The sequence below is a fragment of the Pagrus pagrus genome, assembly GCF_965226575.1.
Source record: "Pagrus pagrus genome assembly, chromosome: 5".
Lineage (NCBI taxonomy): Eukaryota > Metazoa > Chordata > Actinopteri > Spariformes > Sparidae > Pagrus > Pagrus pagrus.
The window spans coordinates 28,267,814-28,289,239 of NC_140189.1; the positions used below are offsets into that span (position 1 = coordinate 28,267,814).

Here is a 21,426-nt window from a genome sequence, read left to right on the forward strand (position 1 = left end):
GGCAGCTGTGCTGTTGTCCTCCTCCCCCTGCAGTGGAGGTGATGTGTTTATTTGGGCTGGGATGCTGCAGTGAGAAGCTGTGAGAGGTAACTATCTCCTTGTTGTGCTGTACAGAGTACCAGAGAATCCACCCTGCAGAGACAGAGCCCTTTGATATGTGACCACTTCAAAACCACACATACAATGGAAGCAGTCAGTTGTGGAAATAGCCCAAGTTGATGTTGTGTGGCCAAGGTGAGACAAATTTGCTTTGCTCAAAACCAACCCTGCACTTTATTTTTTCCACCACCATCTATTTCCAGCGAGGCAAATACAAAACATATTGTACATTCCGAACATCGACAATCCTGCAATGTGTGTAAAATCAGAAATAGAAATACGCCCTCTTTCAATTTTGTTTGCCCACAAGGGTTTTAAATTTCAGACTATTGCACCATTGGTGTGAGCATATGGGACAGGCCAGGTGAAACGCAGTGACCTGGCAAACAGTCCAAAGACTGATGAGAGTCGGGTACACGTCAGAAGGCACTGGGAGTGCTGGCACAAACAGTACCCAGAATGTGGATCAGACAGACACCCAGCACTCGTTAGCTTATTACTCTCTTATTAGGAACATTTTTGCCTTGCATGGATTGGCAGAGTCCCGCTAGCCACCCTCTTCACATGGCCCAGGCTCTGTCAGAGCTGATCAAAAGACATTTCTTCACATCTCCAGACGCCAGGGAAAAAAGGAGAAGAAAAGAGGGAGAGAAGAAAAGAGCCAGAAGGGGGCATACTGCTCTCTCTTTACTCTGGTCTTTTGGTGAATGAGGACTTTTCACAATGCCCTCTCCTTTTTCTTTATTTTTTCATTCTTTCATTGGCAAAAAAAAAAAAAAAAGAAAAAAACAGTATTTCCCATCGCGTTTCGCCAAATTGTTTTTGCCATATCAAAAACAATTCTCCTCAGGTGAAGAATGCGCCTGCAGAATTACAACCATTCCAGGGGGAGAAAGAGGTCTTCACAAATCTGACTGGCTTCCAGGCAGCCAAGACCCCCTCGAAGTGGTAATGAAAAGTGTAACTTTAGCCTCCCAGCTGTACGTCTCAATCCATAATCCTTCCCCAAAAACCTCACCGTAGAGCCGCCTACCACTCCCATGGCGTTCCCAGCCTGTGCCGGGCTGGGCCTGCACTGATTTATGTGGCAGTCCCGTGTCATACTCTCAACCTGAAAAGGATTTGCTCTCTTATATTTACCAGGGTGGTCAGGGCAGCTCTCTGGAAACACAGAAAGCCCAGTCTCCGGGCCTCACTCCCAGCCAGTCTTTTTTACCCCTCTGTGCCAATAACATGGACATTTTGGACCTTACCAGAATCCACCGAGGCTCCAGAGTTTCCATAGTGGTGTGTTTCAGCAGTGCAGAGGTGAGTGTCTGTGTGGGGGCGTGTGTGTGTGTGCGTGTGTGTGTGTGTGTGTGTGTGTAGAGCTGTCTGCGACAACATACAGAAGCTTAGTTAGAACCTGGTACGTATAAGCGTGTTCAGTGTTCAGGACTGGTGGCTCGGCCTGTGAAGTGACAATGGGCCCATGAACCTCTGAAATGAAGGGACAGTTTACACCTCAGCACTGCGTTTATTTCCTCGATCTTTGTGTGTTTGTGTGACCATTTTCATAAACACGCTGCGATTTGAAGAAGATCGCGTGCATGAGATGGACCATCTCCTGCACAAATACGAGGCGGTGGTCATGTCTGTGCCAGGCTCAGGAAAGTGTTTGCAGGGAAGTGTTTTACAGCGCTCTCAAATCAACCTCTGCTGTGAAACACTCGATTAAAAATGTATCGATTTTCAGTGAATTATTCTGCCCCGAGTTGAAAAGGAAGACGCTAATTGGTAGAGCTATAAGTAATTGATGACGTGTGTGTAAATTACAGATTTTCAAAGAGTTGAAGGACATAAGAGAGAGCAAGTCTTCAGCAGGTCTGTCCATCACAGTTCGTCTCTCTGTGCTGCAGCTGACTTGGGTGGAAAAAGTACAGACTGTGCTACTTACCAATACAGCGTGACTAAGGATCGAGTGAGAGAGTTGAGAGCTGAACACATGTCGGTTGTGGATGGCGGTGGTCCACTCTGCCACTGTGCATCCACCGCCGTCAAGTAAACAAGCCAAGGTGACCTCTGGATCGCTGGGTTTATACATCCTGTGGTTGGTTGTCTATGTAATGTGGTGGTGGGAGCAGCGGGTGGTTGACGCAGACTCGGAGGAAGGGATCAGCTCGTCCTATTTTGTGTGTGTGTGTGTGTGTGTGTGTGTGTGTGTGTGTGTGTGTGCGTGTGCGTGCACCCATACTGCGTGCATGAATGTGTCCCGTATGCATGTGCATTTGTGTAACAGCTATGCGGTTGATGCTAAACCTCGTCTGTAGCCTTCTGAGCAGGAAATGAAAGCTTTACTGTTCTGAACATGCCTGATTTAAGTCACTTTTTCCACCATACGTCCTGGTTAAAAGCACAAATTAAAAAGATCTCAGTCCTGCAAAATATCTGGGAAATCTCAGCAAGAATTTCAAATAAATGCGGCATGACCTGAGAAAGACATTTGAACCGATGCAAATGCAGACAAAATGGCCGCTGTTGCTAAGCTAACTGGGGAGGAAGAAGATGGAGCTCTCTTTGAATGCTGTTTGAAAGCTGCATGCTCATTTGGCAGCAACCAAAGTGCACAACACAGTCAGACAATCGCAGAATTTCTACATTTTGTCCAGTTCGTTCGAGCCGCTGAAGCCTCACTTTGCTTCCTCTTGTACATTTTGTTTCAGATGTACCGCATTTGCCGTGCTATGTGCTCTCAAAGGTGTCCTGACATAACACCTACAGATTGACTTTTAGAGCGTGTGATTTCGTTTTGTTAGCATCAGCCTGTTTAGAACTTGTGCAAGTCCGTACAAAATTTAAAAGCAGAGGTTGTAACGGATTTCAGCATCCGAATTAGTGCTTACGTAAATATTTTCAGGCAGAATTGTGAGTTACGAGATGAGTAAAATGTGACGGCTTCATATGAAAGTCTGTTTGAATCTTTGCAGTTGAAAGCTTTCATGGTATGACACAAGGAAAGCCTTCACATTTTTTCTTTTTTTCTTTTTTTTTATCCCCTATGCGTTAACTTTGGGAAATCATGTGAGAGATAGATAAGACTGATAACTTTCTCTCCCACTATACTTTCTCCACTGATCTCAGATTTTGAAAGTTTAGATGAGGTGGATATGTTCTGGGTTTTTTTTTCTTTTTTTCTGTTTTTACAGTATTCTCCAGAATGTTTAAAGTTTCTTTGACAGTTTCTTCAGGCATAAAGAAAAGAAAAGAAAAGAAAGAGAAAAGGCTTTAAAACATAGCAGAAATTAAAGTTATTATTTTATCCGTTTAAACACCGCTTTATATTGATCTTGTTATCATATTTCGCCCGTAAAATAAAATTCACAGCAGTAAGCATCAATAAAATCTGAACAATATTTTCATAAAAAAAGCAAATGTTGATTGTTTGCACTTTCAATACAGTTGACCTTCTGATGTAAATAGAAACACGAAGAAGAATTGAATATTTGTGTTGTGAGGATGTGAAAGTGTCCTGATAAGTAGGAGGGACTCTGCTGACAGTCCAATGTCCTCCCTACATGAACACCACAAAAAACAGATGGTGGCCTTTCATTCTGCAAACTGAGAGAAAGTTTCACATTTCAATCTAAGAGAAACAACTGATTTGACTCACAGCATTTGATCAAAAACTCTGGTTCTTATTTATCATCGCATATTATTAGATTATGATGAGAGCCTCGTGGTCCCTTGAAGAAATAAAAAGACTTGAAATAAAAGAATCTTCTGCCGGTTAGATACCACCTTGAAATAGAGAGCTAATGAATTTCATTGTCTTTTGATGCGGCATATGAAGTTTTGCAAATGTAGAAACAATTAAAAAGAATTACAAAGAAACTTACAAACAGATGGCTTCTCCAACAAACAGCTAAACGAACACAAAGTATGCATAATCACTTTCCGATTGTTCCTTCAGATACCATTCTATCTGACATAAGCTGGAAAACTTGAACAATTATCGCACAACTTTTCTTTTCTCCATCTGCCGGAATTAGAATAAAAAACTATAATGTTCCTTTGCGACTGCTTCTCTTCAGTGTGAAAGCAAAAGGGTCAAAATCAAGTTCATGCACACTTAATGAAAATGTGACAAAATAGAGTTTATTTAATTTCGCTACATCTTCATTGGCAGTTCGACTGCACATTTTTATTTAAATTTAGCGATGGTTTTTAAAATCATATTTTTAAAATGAACCCTGTTTCTTAACTTATCAATATGCTTTTTTAAAAAACTTTATAAATGTATTTTTAAAATGAGAGTAAAAATAGTGAAAATAACTCACATGCTATTACCACTTTTTTATCCTGAAATAGTCTTGCATTTTAAATCTACTTCTAATTATTGAATAAAAATCGTTTTTCATATTGTTAATTTATAAGTTTATTTTTTATTTAATAATAACAAATAAAATCTGATCAAAACCAAACACCCCACAACTTTCTTGAATTAAGGTAACAACGTCAAATTAATTGTCGTGTGTCTTGCTTAAATTTCACCTTTATTATAAAATCAACGTTTTTTTTCTCATTCGGAAAATTAAAAGTTCAACACTGAACAACATTTGTTCACTCATGTAAATAAGCTGTCGTCTTATTTTGATGTTTTCGTTATTAAAGAAATTCCCCTAAATTTTAACACTTCAAAATAATAATTCATTTAGTAAAAGTTTAGTTTCGCTTTTCAGTAAATAGGAAAATAGAAAATAGGAAAGAGAGGACGATAATGATGATGATGATGATGATGGTGGTGATGATGATGATGATGATGATGATGATGACTGAGAGTATTGTGACTGTGAGAGTACACAGTATGCATTCAAAGAAGTGGGAGGCCTTGCTTATATCACAGAGGGCCCCCAGTTTCATTTAGTCGAGTTAAATTGATTCACCTGAAGGTTCTGGTCACGTATTTCTCTAAAAGCACCTCAAATGAGCCCGACCATAATTTTAGTGTACAAAAGGGACGTGTCAGAGTCACACCATTGAGGAGAAATAAATAGGGAGTGGGTTTTTGTGGATGTTCTTCAAAGGCGCTCCAATTTCACACCGTCAAATTAAAGCACCCTTATATTTTAGTTCCATGTGTGTTCTGCCTGCTGTTTGGTCTTCAGGCTTTTTTTTTTTTTTCACTTTTTTTTTTTTTTTTTAACCTAGTAATTTAGGGCAATCTGAGGTTTGATATTTTGGAGTTAAATTAATCAAAATGATAGATTTTTTGCAAAGTAAATAAATATTTTTTTACTGTTCCCAGAATGACATTTAAATACTGTACATCATTTTAAGCTACATTCTTACTTGAATATTGATGGATTGACGCCTCCTCATAACATATCCACTCAACTTTGTCATATCTGGGCTACATTAGGCGTCATTTCTGTCGTCTATCAGCGCTCTGTTCTGACTGCTGATGTATATATTTTGGTTATCCATGTTGTTGCGTTACCTGCGCTGCCTTCATGACACATCACATCTCGACACTTGTCTGAGCTGAGCGCTGCCATGCGTCACTTTTTTGTTCTGGGAATATCGGCTGCGTGTCACTCAGTGTTTGCACAGATGACATACATGATGTGTGACCTGTGCACATGCGAGCTGATGCTCAATTCAAGGACTCTGACATGCAAGTTTGAAAGAGCAAGTGCAACTGACAAAGTGGGGAGATTTGGTAACCTTTAGCTCAGCTCGTGTTGTCGAAAAAAACACCATGCTAGATCTCTACTGCAAAGTGATAACATTGAAATGTAAAAGCAGTGAATACTAAACAACGTGATAATGAGGTTGGTGGAAATTCAGGAATAGCAAACAACACTTGTTTTTTCAGAATTTATTTAATTTGTGCAGGACCCTTGAGTGGGACCTACAATCTTCTTTTCAGTAAAAAAAATGGGTCAGCATTATATAACCAGGAAGTCGACTGCCAAAGTCCTGCAGCTTGTTTATGGTGACATCTCATTGCTTAGTCGGCAGGGTCCTACCAGTGTGCATCTTTATTAGTTTCTATGCACTGCTGGCGTGGGCACCCCAGCAGCAGCGGTGACAGCCCTTATCCCTCCTCTGTGCCCCACCTCATACTAAGCCCTGGATTTGAAGGACAGGCAGCTCAGGACAGAACAAGTGCGGCAAAGCAGAACGCAAGCGAAGCTTAAGAGCGAAAGGCCACGTTCCAGTGTATCATTCTTGGACAACAAGTACGCCACACTTCCCTGCTTAAAAAAAGACATGACACAGTTGATGCTTCATCTATCAGACAGATGGGTTTAGCCAACAAAAAAACGTGAAAGGGCAAACAGTAGGACTACAACAAAATATCCTGGATCCTGTTAAGCAACATCAATGCAATTTCAAGACGTTTATGTGAAAGAACAGAATAATAAAAAATTCAGACGCATAGCGAGACAGATCGCTGCTATTACCTATAAATCTGTCGGCTGAATCTTTACTCCAAAAGGGAAAGTTTCCTCCTGTGGAGCACCAGGAGGTGCTGTAAAGCAGTTAGCCTTTGATAGCACAAAACCAGCAAAAACAAACATGGCTGATGAGGAGGGGCTGGGCCGACAGTAACATATACAGGCGCAGAGAGCTAATGCAACATTTAACGTCGGAGGAGCTTTACAAGCCCGGAGTATTGACATTATTTAGAAAGATGCCCCCTGCACGCCCTCTTACCTGAGGCTCAGAGAGGAGACGCACACCTGCTACGACCTCAGCCGAAAAATTCAAAGTCATAGAAAAGCTGCAGTGCTGTGGTTAGCATCGTAGCTAAGAATGCTTAGCACCCCACAATGCTACAATGTGAAGCTTTGTCTATTTTCTAGTGAAGCAGGCATGTAAACTTACCACCTGTGCTGTTGAATTTACCCCATGTCACAACTTTTGCACTTCTTTTAGTAGTAGTGTCTAAAGCGAGGTTACATTCTATATCTGCAGTTATTACCACTGTATCACTGGATCTGCACTGGCTCGATCACAGGTGGATAAAGACTGGGTTTTGCTGAGGAAGAGCGGATTGATTGACAACAGCAAAACTGTGTTAAAGGCTTGTTTCATTGAGTTGCAGATTAGGCCAGGCGGAAAGTGATAAACTAAAAGACGAAGCGAGGCGACCTGGTCCTCCTTCATCCTCATCTGAAGTGCTAAACCTCACCCTGACTTTATAACGCTGAGGCTTGTGAGTCACAACTGTGAAGATATAATGTTATTTGAACCCAATCTGTCACCAAATGGAGCGAAAAAAAACCCTGCTTGCCAAGTGCACAAGTCTAACATCACCACTCATGAGATACACACTCTCGCACGCACACGCACACGCACACGCACACGCACACACCTCCCTATCTCCATGTCATTACACCAGCAAAATCGCCAATTAATAAAAAGTGAATTCATGCAGCTGTCATTAACACGACGGCTATCAAAGGTCAGGATAGACATTAAGGAGCAAGTGACAGAAGTGTCAACACTATCATGTGACTTATTATGACACCATTATGTGAAATAATTAGTCCCCATAACTGCCAGGTCATTTCAGTTGGTAATGAAAAAAAAAACTTGAAAATATTTTCTCGCTGTGATAACATACAGTAATGAATAATTTCTCAGCGACGAAACATCGCGGCGTCCCTCGTGGGTCTTAGTTGTTGCCTCGGCGCTTGACCTACTTTGCCTTTTTTAAACAAACCAGAGATGTCGCTAATTTTGACAGCTCATTTCACGAGAACCCAACCCTTAACAAGTCTGCCACCTTGGTGACAGACAGGGAACACTGGCATGTTGGTGCCCTGGTGGTGCCCAGGTGGTGCTCATGGTCCTGAAAAAACGCATGTTGCCACATGCCCAGAATGGATGGACGGATGTTGGCATGTTCAAGCCAAAAAAGTTAGTTTTGTAAACTGTTTGTGACCCCGTGTATACATATAGACAGTAGTAAAACAGGTTTTCAGATCCTTTTAAAAAGCTGTGCAAAGCTGTAGAAATATGTTCTTATTTATTTTATTCTTTGTCAATTTTTTATTCAGGAGCAGCATTTTAAGGGTATAGTTGCACATTCAGAACTATGTTGACCTACTTTTATACTGCCAGGTAGTTAAATCTAGAGCCGTAACGATTAGTGGACTAGTCGACTAGTCAATCGGAATAAAATTTCTGTTTATTGACACATCTGGTCGGACATCTTTCAAGCAAAACGCTGCATCCAGCTGCATGGATGTCCTGTTTTTCATCATATTTGAATGTGAATACTTTTTGTTTTAGGACTATTTATTGATAACATAAAAAAATGGCAATTAAGGGATATCACTTTAAGGTCTGGGAAGTTGTGATGGACGTATTTCAATACTTTCTGACGATTTATAGACCAAACTATTAATCTGTTAATTGAGATTAATATCAACAGATGAGTCCATGATCAAAATACCATCATTTCATAAGCTGATAGTTATATGGAGCTTTAGTTATCAGATAAATGTAGTAAAAAGTGCAGTACTTTCCTCTGAGATGTAGTGTAGTGAAACAAAAAATAGCATTAAATGAAAATACTCGATTAAATTGCCTCATAATGATACTTAAGTTCTGCACTAATGTGTCTTGTATGTGTGCGGCTATGACGTCCAATTCATCAAGGCACTGCGGTACCGGCCATTTATTAAATTTAAGTGCAACATCACAAATCTCCCTGCTGATAAATTTCACATCATTGTACGTTTTGTTATCATCATGTTGATGCTAATATGTTGTCATGAGGAGGTTCACAGATTACTTAAAACCAAACGTCCTAGCTAACATGACACACTTGAAAATGTGTACATCGATTTTCTGAAATACGAACCGCCTGCTCATTATTCTACAACACACGGCTGACAGACAGTTCACCATAATTTGGAGGTATTGTTACAGTTTTGTGCCTGTGTGGAAGCATTTCAGGGAAGCTTATGATATTATATAACCGAAACTATTCAGGGACGGTGATCCCTAAAACCCGCTCAGTTGGTTTGACTTTGTCTTTCTGAAGGTCAATGGATTCTGTTGAATTACTTTACGTCAGTTTGTTTAAATCAGCAGGTCTGCAGTATAATAGAAGGGACTAACCTAAGTACACTCGGGATATATCGTTCAGGCGTATGAATTCAAATTGCTGAGGGAAGCGGTATTTGCAACCTCAGGCCACTTTAAGAACCCAAATCAACATGGCTGCTGGGCTTTGAGAGAATAATAATAATCTAAAAGAAAAAAATTATATATTGCCAAAATGAAACTGGCAAAGAATGCAGGGTGTGCACGTGGCAGTGGGCTGCTCTATAAAGACATCTGCTGATTACTCAGTTTGGGGAGGCCTGGTAGAGAGGAGCCTGGCAGTGAAACGTGTAAAGAGATTGAGACCACACGACGACTGCTGAAAGAACACAGCACTCAGACCCTCACAGCCAGTCACTCGGAGCATGAAGCCATAAAGACGTGAAGCGGAAAGTTGTCTTTCTCTCTATTTTACACAACAAGAGAACCTGGGCTGCCCAGGGTGGCAGAATAATATTAGGCCCCCGGAATCCAGTCGAGGGCTTTCTCATTTTGTTCAGGCCCACGACTCGGCAGGCACACAAAATATCCAACATGGGCCGGATTGAATTTTTCACTGCTATTGTGAAGTGTTAGCAGGCGCAGGCAAAAAAAAATGCCGCTTTTTTGATGGTGATGGTGATGGTGATGGTGCAGTTTGGAGCATGCTCTCTGCATACATCAGATGTGTTCACCTCCCCCGACACGGTTGCAAATTGGTGTCTGTCCCGGCTGACGCTGACATGCCTGTAGACAGGTCTGCCCACGTGCACCCCTGCGTGGTGTTGCGTGCGCGCTCTGCCTGGCAGGTGGAGACAGAGACTTGCTTCAGGTGGCCCCCATGTGCTGCAGTGTGGCTCCCCGGGGAGCCGTGCTGCAGATGTCTTTCTAGACGTGGCAGCAGGGCCACAACACAGCACCCAGAGCCTTCCACCAAACAGGGGGCCAGATCTCTGGACTTAGACAACGCCCACTGCCGTCTGCCACGCTCCTTTTAGATTCAATGTTGAATCAGCAACTGCAACCGCCACCTATGTGATACTGCTCGTCAACCCTGGCATGCCATTACGCATCAGAGTTCACTGTGGAGTGAGTAAACAGGAAAACGTTTGGCTCAGAAAGTGCTGAAAAATGAAAAGAACAAAGGCGGCGCAATGTCCAAACATCGGATCCTAGTTTATGGAATTCAGGATTAAATGCTTAAAAAATATTCTCTATAATGTGATAAAACAATGTCCACATATTTATCTGGTAAATTATCGCTGCAAGTGCATTTGAGAAAAGGCTTCATGAGAGATTTGTTTGGATATGTTCCTCTGGTTAGTTACACACAGGCTCCACAACTGACATACAGATTCAGAGAAGAAACAGACGGACCGGTGAGAGTCAACTATCTGTTCTTTTATCTTTATTCTTTTATCGCATGTCTATAAATATTGGCTGGAACAACCTTTCCTCAGTGGGCTTCAGGTACTTTTGTTCAGCGAGAGGGCTCATTACGACGGAGCTCGGTGTTATTTTGAGAGAGCTTTTTAATTTGTAACTGGGCAAATGTAAGTATTTTTAAAAAAAATTTTTTTATCTGCAGATAACCAGATAAAAACGGTGTTATTGGCTCTTAATTGAAGCTTATCGCTGAATTATGCAGAACTTAAGCACAGTCCGTACCGAGGCGAGGTGTTTATACTGAGCTTATGTTTCATCAGGACTTCTGAGGGCATCTGGTTCTACCTCAGCCGAGCCATATGTGTCCCTCTGATCGTGTTTAGCCAATGCGTCCTGCGTGTGTTTTCCCTAAGCCTCCTCTCTCCTCCTGACCTCTCACCCAGGCTCTCTCTCTTTGCTTTGTTGTGCAGGTCAGAGTCCGTGCACCCGCGCCCACACAGCCGCATGACCACGTTTTGGTATGCAGATACACAGACACAGGTAAGGCTGGTCCAGGTGCACCCCACGGTGGTGCTGACCCGTTCTGATTCACCCCGCAGCTCTCGGGTCAGGCCTTGGGCCCAGCAGGCTCCCAGCGCAGGTCACAGAGGGCCTCCACATCCCAGAGATGAGACTCCAGACTGGCATGAAGAGGAGTGTTTGATGTGGCCCTGAGCCGGGCTGTGTTACCGTGTTACTATGCCTTTAATTAGCTCCAGCAGCTGCTACTTCCTGGTTGACAGGCCCTGGCAAACTCCACTGTCTCTGTAATCTCTTACAGGTGACTGTCAGTTGCATGTCAACTCGTTGTATAAGTGACAGGCTGTGTGTTCCTCTGTAAATCAGGTCTTAGAGCTTTGGAAAGTAACACTGATGTTACCAAGCTAATTAACTGTGAAGTGACTGTAGACAAGATTCAAATGAAAAAAAAAAACAGCTCACAGAGCTATAATGACCACAGCATGTATCCAAATATGTTATGCAAATATGTCTCCGAGCGCCAATCCTCTGCCCATTGTTTTTTTTTACAAGTTGCTTGTCTGTTTTCGGAGGATGCAATCATGATAAAGAGACAGCAAAGTTCTCCTGGTGACAGTAAAAGTGCCACTCTGCATTCTTTATCTGGATTTCCAGCTTGCACAAAGACATCTTAACCGCTGGAAATTGCCCTCTGAGGACTGACAGCGAGAAATTGATCTCAGATTAGACGAGCGCACCTCGTTCCCTGCTCCCCTTTGTCACTCCCAAGTTGGTGGATCTTTCCTTAAAACTGCACCAGAGATGAAAAAAGGGAGACTTCACAGCTGGCTATGGCATACTAATACCCTGGACTCATTAAATTAATGGGGGCCAGATTCCCCTTACTGAATGTGCACTGATGCCCTTTGAGTTTGCCGGGGCTAGAGGGTGTGCAGCACTTTGAAAGCCCTGACCGGCATATTGAACGTGTTTTAATAGAACTCTTTTGAGACTCTTGGTAGGATGCACACTAACTCTTTGCCTTTAAGTTCCCGCACCTCTCCGTGTGATCTTGTCAGATAGCCACTCTATCCTCGGATTCAGGCCTGGAGAGGGGGGAGGGGACCGTGCACGTTAAATGAGGCCAGAGGTGTCCACATCTCAGCAGAGGCCATTCTTTCCTGGAGATGTGAATCTTTGAGACATGGTGCGCTGCGAGCTTTGATGTGGAAAGGTGCTCGGCGTAGGACTGAAACAGGAGGCTTACAGGCCGACGTTCAGCGGGATTCCCTTCAGGGAGGAGAGTCTGGCCCTCTCGTTGGACAGCAGTCCATACAGTGTTGATTTAAATGATGTATTCTGCGATTCACCTAGCACTAGAAAATAGATTCAGTCCCACGTATGGCCATTATGACTGTCATTGCCCATTTAATGTGAAGACACCGCTGCGAATCCCTCCATAATACAGGCAAGCCGCAGGAATGTGGAGGATCCAGCGAGGAGGTGGTTTCAAAGGAAGCAATGGCAGAATTTCAAGGTATTAAGAGCACAAAAAAGATATTGTTTTTAATGACAATATATTGAATAACTCCTAATATAATGGGAGGAACGGAATATTAATATATGAATTTTGCATATTTGCCCAACAGCAAAAAGATGAATTGATAAGAATAGAAAGAGGGTGGATTTGCATGACAAAAAAAAAAGTCCCTTTAGAGCACTAATGCATCACCCTTATGGTTATAAGAACCCCAAGTGCCAGATGTGAAGATAGGAAGACTTCCTCCTCAATGAAATTAAGATATGACGCCATGAAGCTGTTTATCTCTCAGTGCTTCTTTACATCGATATTGTTTTTTTTAGGGAGCAGCAAGACGAAAACATGAACCTCTCTCTGCCCCGAGCTGAAAGGACATTGTGATATAATGATAATCTTCCTTTCAGTTCTGCTCCGTCATCTCGACTATAAGCTCTCGAACGCCATGAAACAGAGAAACATCGCTGACAATGACGAGATTATACACAGTCAGGAATGAGGTTGCAGGACTCGTCCCGGCGGGGCTGAAATATCCTTTAAGAAGGAGGTAAATAAGACAAGTGTCTGTCGTCTGCGGTGGGATGCTGACAGGAAGACGCGGCGACAATGAGGCTCGAGCTGCTGAGCGCGGTGAATAAACAGAAATCCAGTCGAGCTAAAAATGGCTGACTCAGGTGCACAGCAGAGGAAGCGTCTCTCTCTCCCTCTCTCTCCCTCTCTTTCTCTCTCTCTGCCTCTCTACCTTAGCCTTTGCATGTGACAAAACAGCACCATATACCTCTTTCAGAAATCCGTGTCGGGCAATCATTTGATTTTCATAGCTAGCTTTGACAGTAATGATTTCATAAAGCCTTTGATTTTAGCTCGATCACCATGGCTGCAACATCGCCGGGTACCGCTCCTCATTAGCGATTCCATAAGCAGCGAGCAATGCACCGCTGTAGCGCCTGATACTTACATGCCTCCCACTCTAAAGTGTGCTGGTAATTTATTCTCTCCCCGGTGCTCATCATCCTGATGCAACTCACACAGTGACAAGAATCCATCTCTGTGGTACCTTGCAACAAAGTGGGAGGACGGGCAGAGGGAAGGGGGGGATCACATATTTTGTGATCGCAATCAGAAGGGAGAGGACGGTTACTAGGCAGGTTTACAACACCAGAACTAGCACCAGAACATCCCGCGAACAAAATGAGTGCGAGGAGGTTAAAACAATTCAGCGGCTAAGATCCGATCTGATGAAAACCGTCCTCTCCTGCCAAAGGTTTTTCTCAGAGTATGGCTTAAGCACTTCAAAGTTAAGTACTATATAGAGAGTATGATTCATTTGGCAGCTCATATTGTCCAGCTTCAAAAACCTAAAGCTAGCCAGAGACACACTGTGGGCTGTTTTCAGCTTCAGAGAAGAGAAAGAATTTGGCTTGAGCTTAGGCCGCCCATCCCCATCCAGAGATGGGCTCTTTTTCATCTTATCGTAGTCTTAGCGCATTGGTGTGGTGACTATGTGCTTCACAGGTGGGAGTCTGCCTCTGTCAAATAAGCCAGTTCACTAAGGACGGGATTTGCCGCTGTTATTTTTCTATTAGGGAAGAATTATGCTAAGCCTTTAGAGGCCATCTTTGTGTTGCTATGGCAGCCCATATTTCCTACCGGGTTGAGACCTTGAATGACTACAGTGCAAAGCCAAGTAGCCCCAAAACCCTTTGAGGATTAGAACCCGGGTCTCATAGTTATGCAAAACACCTCTGATATGATTGAACCTTGAATAGTTGAATGACAAAGTTTATTGAGATTGCCTCTCTTTTCATCTGATTATTGTCATTTGATTATTCCCAATCACTTGGCATGGCTTCAAACGCAGCTTTTCAAATGGCCATTGTTTAGGACAACACTGAGAGCTATTTTTTTTTACGAACATGGCCCCCCCAAACCGTCATATCTTTGACTATTATATCAGTGAAAACAAAAATGCACGATTCATGGTGGTAGAAATGTCATACAAAGGCATTCATACCACACAGAAATACAGTAGACTGCATTGCTGTTGTGGGCAGGGCTGCAACTACTGACTCTTTATGTTTTATCTGTTGATTTCACTGCACTTTTCTTTGGAAATGTTTAATCGTTTACATTTTTTTTTTTAAAAATTCTCATTTCACGCTTGTTTAAGCAAAAGCATCATCTAAAACCGCTTGTTTTGTCTGACAAAAAGGATGTTTGATTTTGAATTATATGGCAAAGGGGTGTCGCAATATCGCGATATTCACGATAAAGGTGATACCGTGAAAACACAAATATTGATATCATGTTAATAATACACACGTGATATCGTCTTAATAATATCATCTTTTCACTAGTAGCTGCGTAGTTGATAGTAATTGTTCTTTTCGTACATGTTTTAAACAGTCTCTGTCCACTTCCCTACACTCGTGCTCATATTTTGAGGAGTTTCTATTTGATGAATAAAGAGACAAAAACACAGTAAACTAAGTTTTTAAGTAATTTCTCTAGATATTGCAATAATATCATTATCATGAATATGTTTGTTGACAAGCAGAGAATACTCAAATATAAGCATTTGGCATCAGCGGATGTTTGGTGTTTGTGCCGCCTTAAACAACTGCTGGATAATCAGACTTGTCAACTAATTTTCTGTCAGTCGACGACTCGATTAACTCGGCAAATCGACCCGGAGATGACAAGCATGACTCTGCACGCCGCTCGCTCTCTGCAGCTTTTTTTTTGTGGCGTCTTCTACCACAGATGTCTGGAGTTGTGGGTGTGATGTGTGTTTCACAGCTGCTTGGGAATTTCCTTCCTATAGCTCCCACAATGCCTTTCAGCGTACTAACTGAAGTTTCCGCGTTGCTGTAACCATCAAACGCATTTTTTTGGTCATGAAAGCAATTTCACAAATCTCAGGTCAAATTTCATGTGCAGCCAAATCAATAGAAATACTTTTTTCCCTCTTTAGATTCCGTCCTAATGCTCCCAACTGTTTCAGACCAGCCATCAAAGCCTCGACTCTATTCGGAGACATGTATAGACAGCAACTCAAAGCTGACACAGAGATGAGGCTTTGAAAGTACGAGATTGACACTATTGTGGTCACAAAGCACAACAGGAAACTACTTTGAAGGGGAAAGTGCTTTGAGTATCGGATTTCACTTTCGAAATATAGTGGCCGAAGACGAGCTGAAGTATTAGACGTGTTGAATTGGTGTACATTAAACAACAAGTGAAGACATGTGCACCAGAGGCCACATCCGTGCCTGTAGAGCAAACAGGAATGTGGGAAGGTCAAGACTGCTCAAGTTTTTTAAACCGCACGTAAATATGACACTGTTTTTTTCTGTTTTATCTGGATTTTGCTGCACACGTTCTCCTGCTTCAGTATCGTGGGATGGTGCAGGCTTGTGATGCAAATAAAAAAAAAGTTGACAATATATCCAAGTGAACGGTACTTTTTTTTTTTTTTACTTCACAAACTAAAGTGCTGCTATCAGAGCCATGTCTCGCTGGCAGTTTGGGAATTGATCAGTCTCAATCCCAAGCTGCATCCTTGTCAACTGGCAGGTCTGCTGAAGATGACACATTTTCTGACAGTGCCTTGTCAATGACTGTGCTTGAGTGAAATCCCCAGCCATGTTTGCTCACCGCCAAAGTGATATCTATCATCTTATTTTTGACAAATTCGTCACACCCATCTCTCAATCTAATTGGTCTTTGAAGCCCCTGTAAGACAAAGACTGCTAATCTTAGTGTGTGCGTTTGAACAGTGCTTGCCACTGAATGCCTCTCAAGTCTTTTGAGCGCCCGTGTTCAGCGAAGTTTGAAAAACATGACAGTCACATTTTAGGTGCTCTGATGTCACACAGTCTTTCTGGCTTAAAAGTTCACTCAATATGAGGTTTGGTCTGCTTTGATGTGGGGTCTCTAGTGATGCGATTTTAGCATGCTATCTGCCTCTGCTGTTCTCTGTCACCCACTCCTGCAAAGACTGACATGGGAGCTGCCAGAGCTGAGACTCAGCCTTTTATTCCTGGTGACTACAAATTAAAGATATGGGGAAGGTAAATTCAAGCAGCGCCATGACAAGCAGAATGTACAAACTTCTGCCAGCATTTACTCCGGCACTTCAAAACCTAGGATTTAGATTTGTGATGCCATCTATCATCCGTTTCTTTAAATTGTTTTTATAATAATAAAAAAGTTATTTTTAATGAATAGGCGCCTGATCATGTGCAAATAGCATCAGAACAAAGATATCAAGCCCTGAATTACTAATGCATCCCATGATACTTTTACATGAACAAGCTCACCTGCCTGCTCTGGGAAGTTTATTTATAACAGGGAAGTTTATTTACAACGTTAAAAAACAACAACAACAAGAATCCCAACGACACAACAACTAAGAATTCATTTTCCTCTCTCATTATGCAACAACAGCCCCCCTATTTGAATCTGAGATTGTGGAGTTTGCTTGTTCTGCGAGGGGGGATAAAGATCTCGTAATCTTGTTTTATGCTCATGACGGTGAGAGGAGATCCTCCGCCCCCCTGCGACGCGACGCTCACCTGAAGAAGCAAACCGCAGCTCCACATGACTCCTCTCGCTGCTCACATCTCCGTGTCCTGACAATTGGGGTTTTAGGGAGGATTAAAGCAGAATATTTCAATTTAGCGCCGGAATTCACCTGACTGTGCCAAAGTAACTACCTTACCCCTGCTGAAAAAAAAAAAAAAAAAAAATGCAATTACGGAAACAGTAAAACACACCTACAGACGGGGGACACACAAAGAGCTCTAAGACGTATAAACAGGAAATCTAGGAGTGTAATGAAAGCAATTTAAAAATCGTCGCAGCAGCCGGGACTCTTAATTTATCGCCTAAATAGTGAATGGGTGATTGAGCTGAAAAGACATAAAATAAGACAAAGCTCCATTCAGAGGCTTCTCCTGTTGGGAGACGAGGGCAACAAAAAAAAATTTAATTTAGAAACATTTGGCTATTTTAAACACATTTCTATTCAACAGATATTTCAGTAATTTCAGTCAGTTTTCAGGATTTTCCTCTTTTTATTTTGATGCGTTCAAGGAAAACAAAAAGAATCCGAAACGGAAATATCTATCTTGAATATGTATTTATGATCACAGGTTGGCTTCAGGAGTTAATACATATCATTGAATAACGGTGTAACTGCGGACAGTGTGTGCACTGAAAGACAGCACAGAGAGAAAAAATAATACATTTCAGCAAAGCCATGTATTTAGTAGATTGTGTGTTTGTAAAAATCCGCTAAAACACGTGCAGAATAATTGTTTTTTAGGGGGGAAAGTGGGAAACAAAACCATTTCACATCCTCTCCTAACATCAGGCTGGCTGTAAAATGTAGGGTCACATTTTGATTGCTGGTGATGCATTTAAAGTCCTGCTGGAAAATAATTCAACCAGTTTCGCACACATGATGTCGCCTTCAGTTGAATCCGCGTGCAAAAAAAACACTAATTTCACCTCATGTGCGTGATATAACGTGATCCTTACGGTCAACTCCTGTTTTATTCGTCTGCGTGATGCGTTCAGGTGCTGCATCAAGAGTTGTGTGTGTGAAGTTGTGTTAGGAGAGGGGCCTAAACAAGAGGCAGTAACGGTGTGGCTGTGTGTGTTCGTTAGGCTGCTGCCCAGTCGTTTGTTGTGGATGTGAGGCGTCACAGTCTGAGGGAGACGCTCACATTTAGTGGATTCCACTTTTCCAACATTTCTAAATGTAAACTTTGATTTATTTATCCTGGGAAGCCTTTTTTCCCCCCTTTTTTAAATGAAACAGGTGAAAACAGGCAGTAAGTGAAAGATGCTGGTCGTTGCTCTTTGTTAGAATAAATCACGCCTGTGCTGTCTGTGCTTTGGTTTTTGTTGCAGATGGTGCCAGAGCTGATTCACTTTGCCTTTCAGACGGAGAAAGAGAAAGAGGGAGAGAAAATGTGCAGCTCTGTCCGGTCTGAAACGCAGGGAAGACGAGGCAGAGGCCCTCTGTGGGTATATCCCATGTAAACAGGGCCCTGTGCATTGTGTAAATTAGGTGGATTAGCCCCTGCTTTTGTTGGACATGGTGTGTACACATGGACACTGATTCAGCTCTCCTTAAAGCCAGTTTGGCCCTCAGAAACTTTAAGGAAGTCTTACAGCCTCGAACCTTCAGCCGGAGATGATCTAAAGGAGGAGGAGGAGGGGAGAGAGCCTTCATTCATCGTCGCGTTGCTCCTGGTTTTGTTTGGCGAAATGCAAGAAAACACAGCTTTCTAGAGAAGAATAGAAAAAAAAAACATCCTGTTGCTGTCTCCATATGAAAACCCAGGAAATTGTTTAATCACCTCCCGAACCACAGACCTTTTGATTATCGAGTCCAAAAAAAAAGAGATTTGCGGACGCCAGAACAAAATGATTTGAGTGACGTGAAATTTTGTCAGGAAATATGGCACACACACACCCTCACACACACACACACACATGCACACACGCACACGCACGCACACGCAGCATCCCAGCCCACCCGCCGCGTGTGCACGTGTGCACGCATGCTGTACTTGGAGGTGTAAATATAAACATTTGCACATATTTCTTAATAATTTCAGCATTTGGACCAATTAAGGCAGATAAATTTAACGGCTGCTTTATTAGCTGCGTCTAATTAAAACGTCCCCTGAAAGGATTTTTTTTTATTTATTTATTTTTTTTTTTATCTTTATATCAATTATCTTCATAGATGCGTCCAAATCATTTTATTAAGGGAAGCGTGCGCCTCTCGGTCACCTGTCGCTCATCTGCCAGGTGCTTGTGAAAGGATTTTATTTTGATATTAACTCACAGTCTAAATTTAATTTGGTGCAAACTTCTTTCCCTCTTCTTTATGAATCTTTCTCTCACATAAAAATAAACACTTTTATTTACTCTCTCCGCTTTTTCTGTTGAGAACACGGAGCGCAACAGATCCCAGAGAAGAAGAAAAAGGAGGAAACTTCATTTAATCGGACACTTAATGTCGAGCTGGCCCACATCTAACAGCCTGACCCTTTTATCATTTTAGTGATTAAAAATAAGCAGCTTGGAAAATAGTTTTAATGCGGATATTTTTTTTATTTTTTTTTCGCGAGAAGATGAGGAAGCAGTGGAGGAGACAGGAGGAGGCCTGTGGGCCCGACTCACTCTGGGGGATGTTTGCAGCATTGCCCGTCCACCTGTAGCATCCAGCCTCCTGCTGCCTCCGCTCGTACAAACGGAGACTTTCCCCTTATATTTGATAGTGTTTTGTTAAAACTACCTCACCTCTGCCAGGTGTTCCGTTCGACTTTTATTTTAGTATCATTATTATTTTGATAATAACTTTCTGATGATATATTTCATGACGTCTGATTCAGAATAAAAAGGCTACAGAAAGTGTATTCAGACGCTCAATTTTGATACTCACACCCGTCATGTAGCCTCAGTTATACATGTATTTACAACTTTTTTTGTTTTATTGTGCCTTTTGTTTGTCTCATTATTACGCACAGTAAAAATCAAATCCATGCAGATTACCATCACCTCATCCAACGCGTAATTGTCAAAACTCGATTGACATAAAATCTCCTTGTTCAGTGGCACATAATTGTCACAGAGAGGATTCAGATAAGTATTGGATTTTGTTAGATTGTGTTGATATTGTAGTGTAATAAATTGTGTTTGTGTTATCGCCTGTGAGCTCGCGCTGACAGACTTTGATTCTGCTTGATAGAAAAAAGGGATTTTGCGTCTTTTTGTGTGTGTTTGTGTGAAAGCAGATTAGGGTTGGAAAGAAGAGCTTCAACATTTGGTGGTAACCTTTTCAAAAGGGGAGCACTTCAACTTATATTTCATTAATTTGTTTGCTTTCTGTTTGTTGAAGGGTAATTGTCTTAAAGCCACATGTTTTATGGCTGCGTTATTACTTTTATTAAAGTTCCACTCTAATGTTTCCCTCTTTTTTTTCATGGAATAACAAGTTTTATAATTAAAACAAAAACAACAAAAAAAAGGGTTAAACTAAAAATATCTATTCTCAGAAACCCTCTGTAGTTTTTCCAGTTAAATGTACAGGCGCTAAGAGTTTTTTCTCTTGTGAAAACTGATTTCATATGTGCACAGATGGCTTTTCAAAGTAAATCTGCCTCATGTCTTTCCATGTGTTGGAACATTTTTATTTTACAGCATTTCCTCTTTGTTTAGTTAAAGGGAGAGTGTCTCACTCTCTGGTCCCCTGAGATATAGATGCTGCTCTCCAACATCCAGGAAAAATCAAAGTCATTTAAAAAAAAAAAAGAACAAAAAAACAAACAAAACAAACCCAAAAAATGCATCTTTGCAGACCTAAATACTATTTTCTCACTGCGAAAAGTAACATTTCAAAGTGGAAATATTTTTTGTTTTCATGCCATCAGTGTCCGGCTGAGATTTCCACATCCTGTGAACAGATGTGAACAGATGTGACGAGAAGAAGATGACCAGAAAAAAAAGCCAAATTTTACACAAAAGACTCATCCCTGCCTTTCCTCTCTAGAAGTGACGGTAAGAGAAGCCTCATGAGAAGTATGTCAGATGCCATGTAGGAATGAGCTGTTGAACATGTTTAACCATACAGGGAAAAGCTTTACGTCCCACAGATGACGAGGGAGGATGACTCACATGTTTGAGGAGCGAGTTTGAGTATTTATTTAATCATTTTCCTGCTTCACGTCTTAATGAATTCTTTATTTAAAGGCAGGGTCATTGAATTCATTAGTGTGCCGAATCGTTATTTTTACATGTCCCGT

The 21,426-nt window shown here is 41.8% G+C and overlaps 1 long non-coding RNA gene across 1 annotated transcript; it reads left to right on the forward strand.

Moving 5' to 3' along the window:
* Window positions 1-1,223: 1,223 nt before the first annotated feature.
* Window positions 1,224-21,152, forward strand: LOC311257084. The gene is made up of 3 exons (XR_014622578.1): window positions 1,224-1,407; window positions 11,037-11,106; window positions 21,055-21,152. It is a non-coding gene; the product is annotated as an uncharacterized lncRNA (long non-coding RNA).
* The last annotated feature ends 274 nt before the right edge of the window (window positions 21,153-21,426 follow it).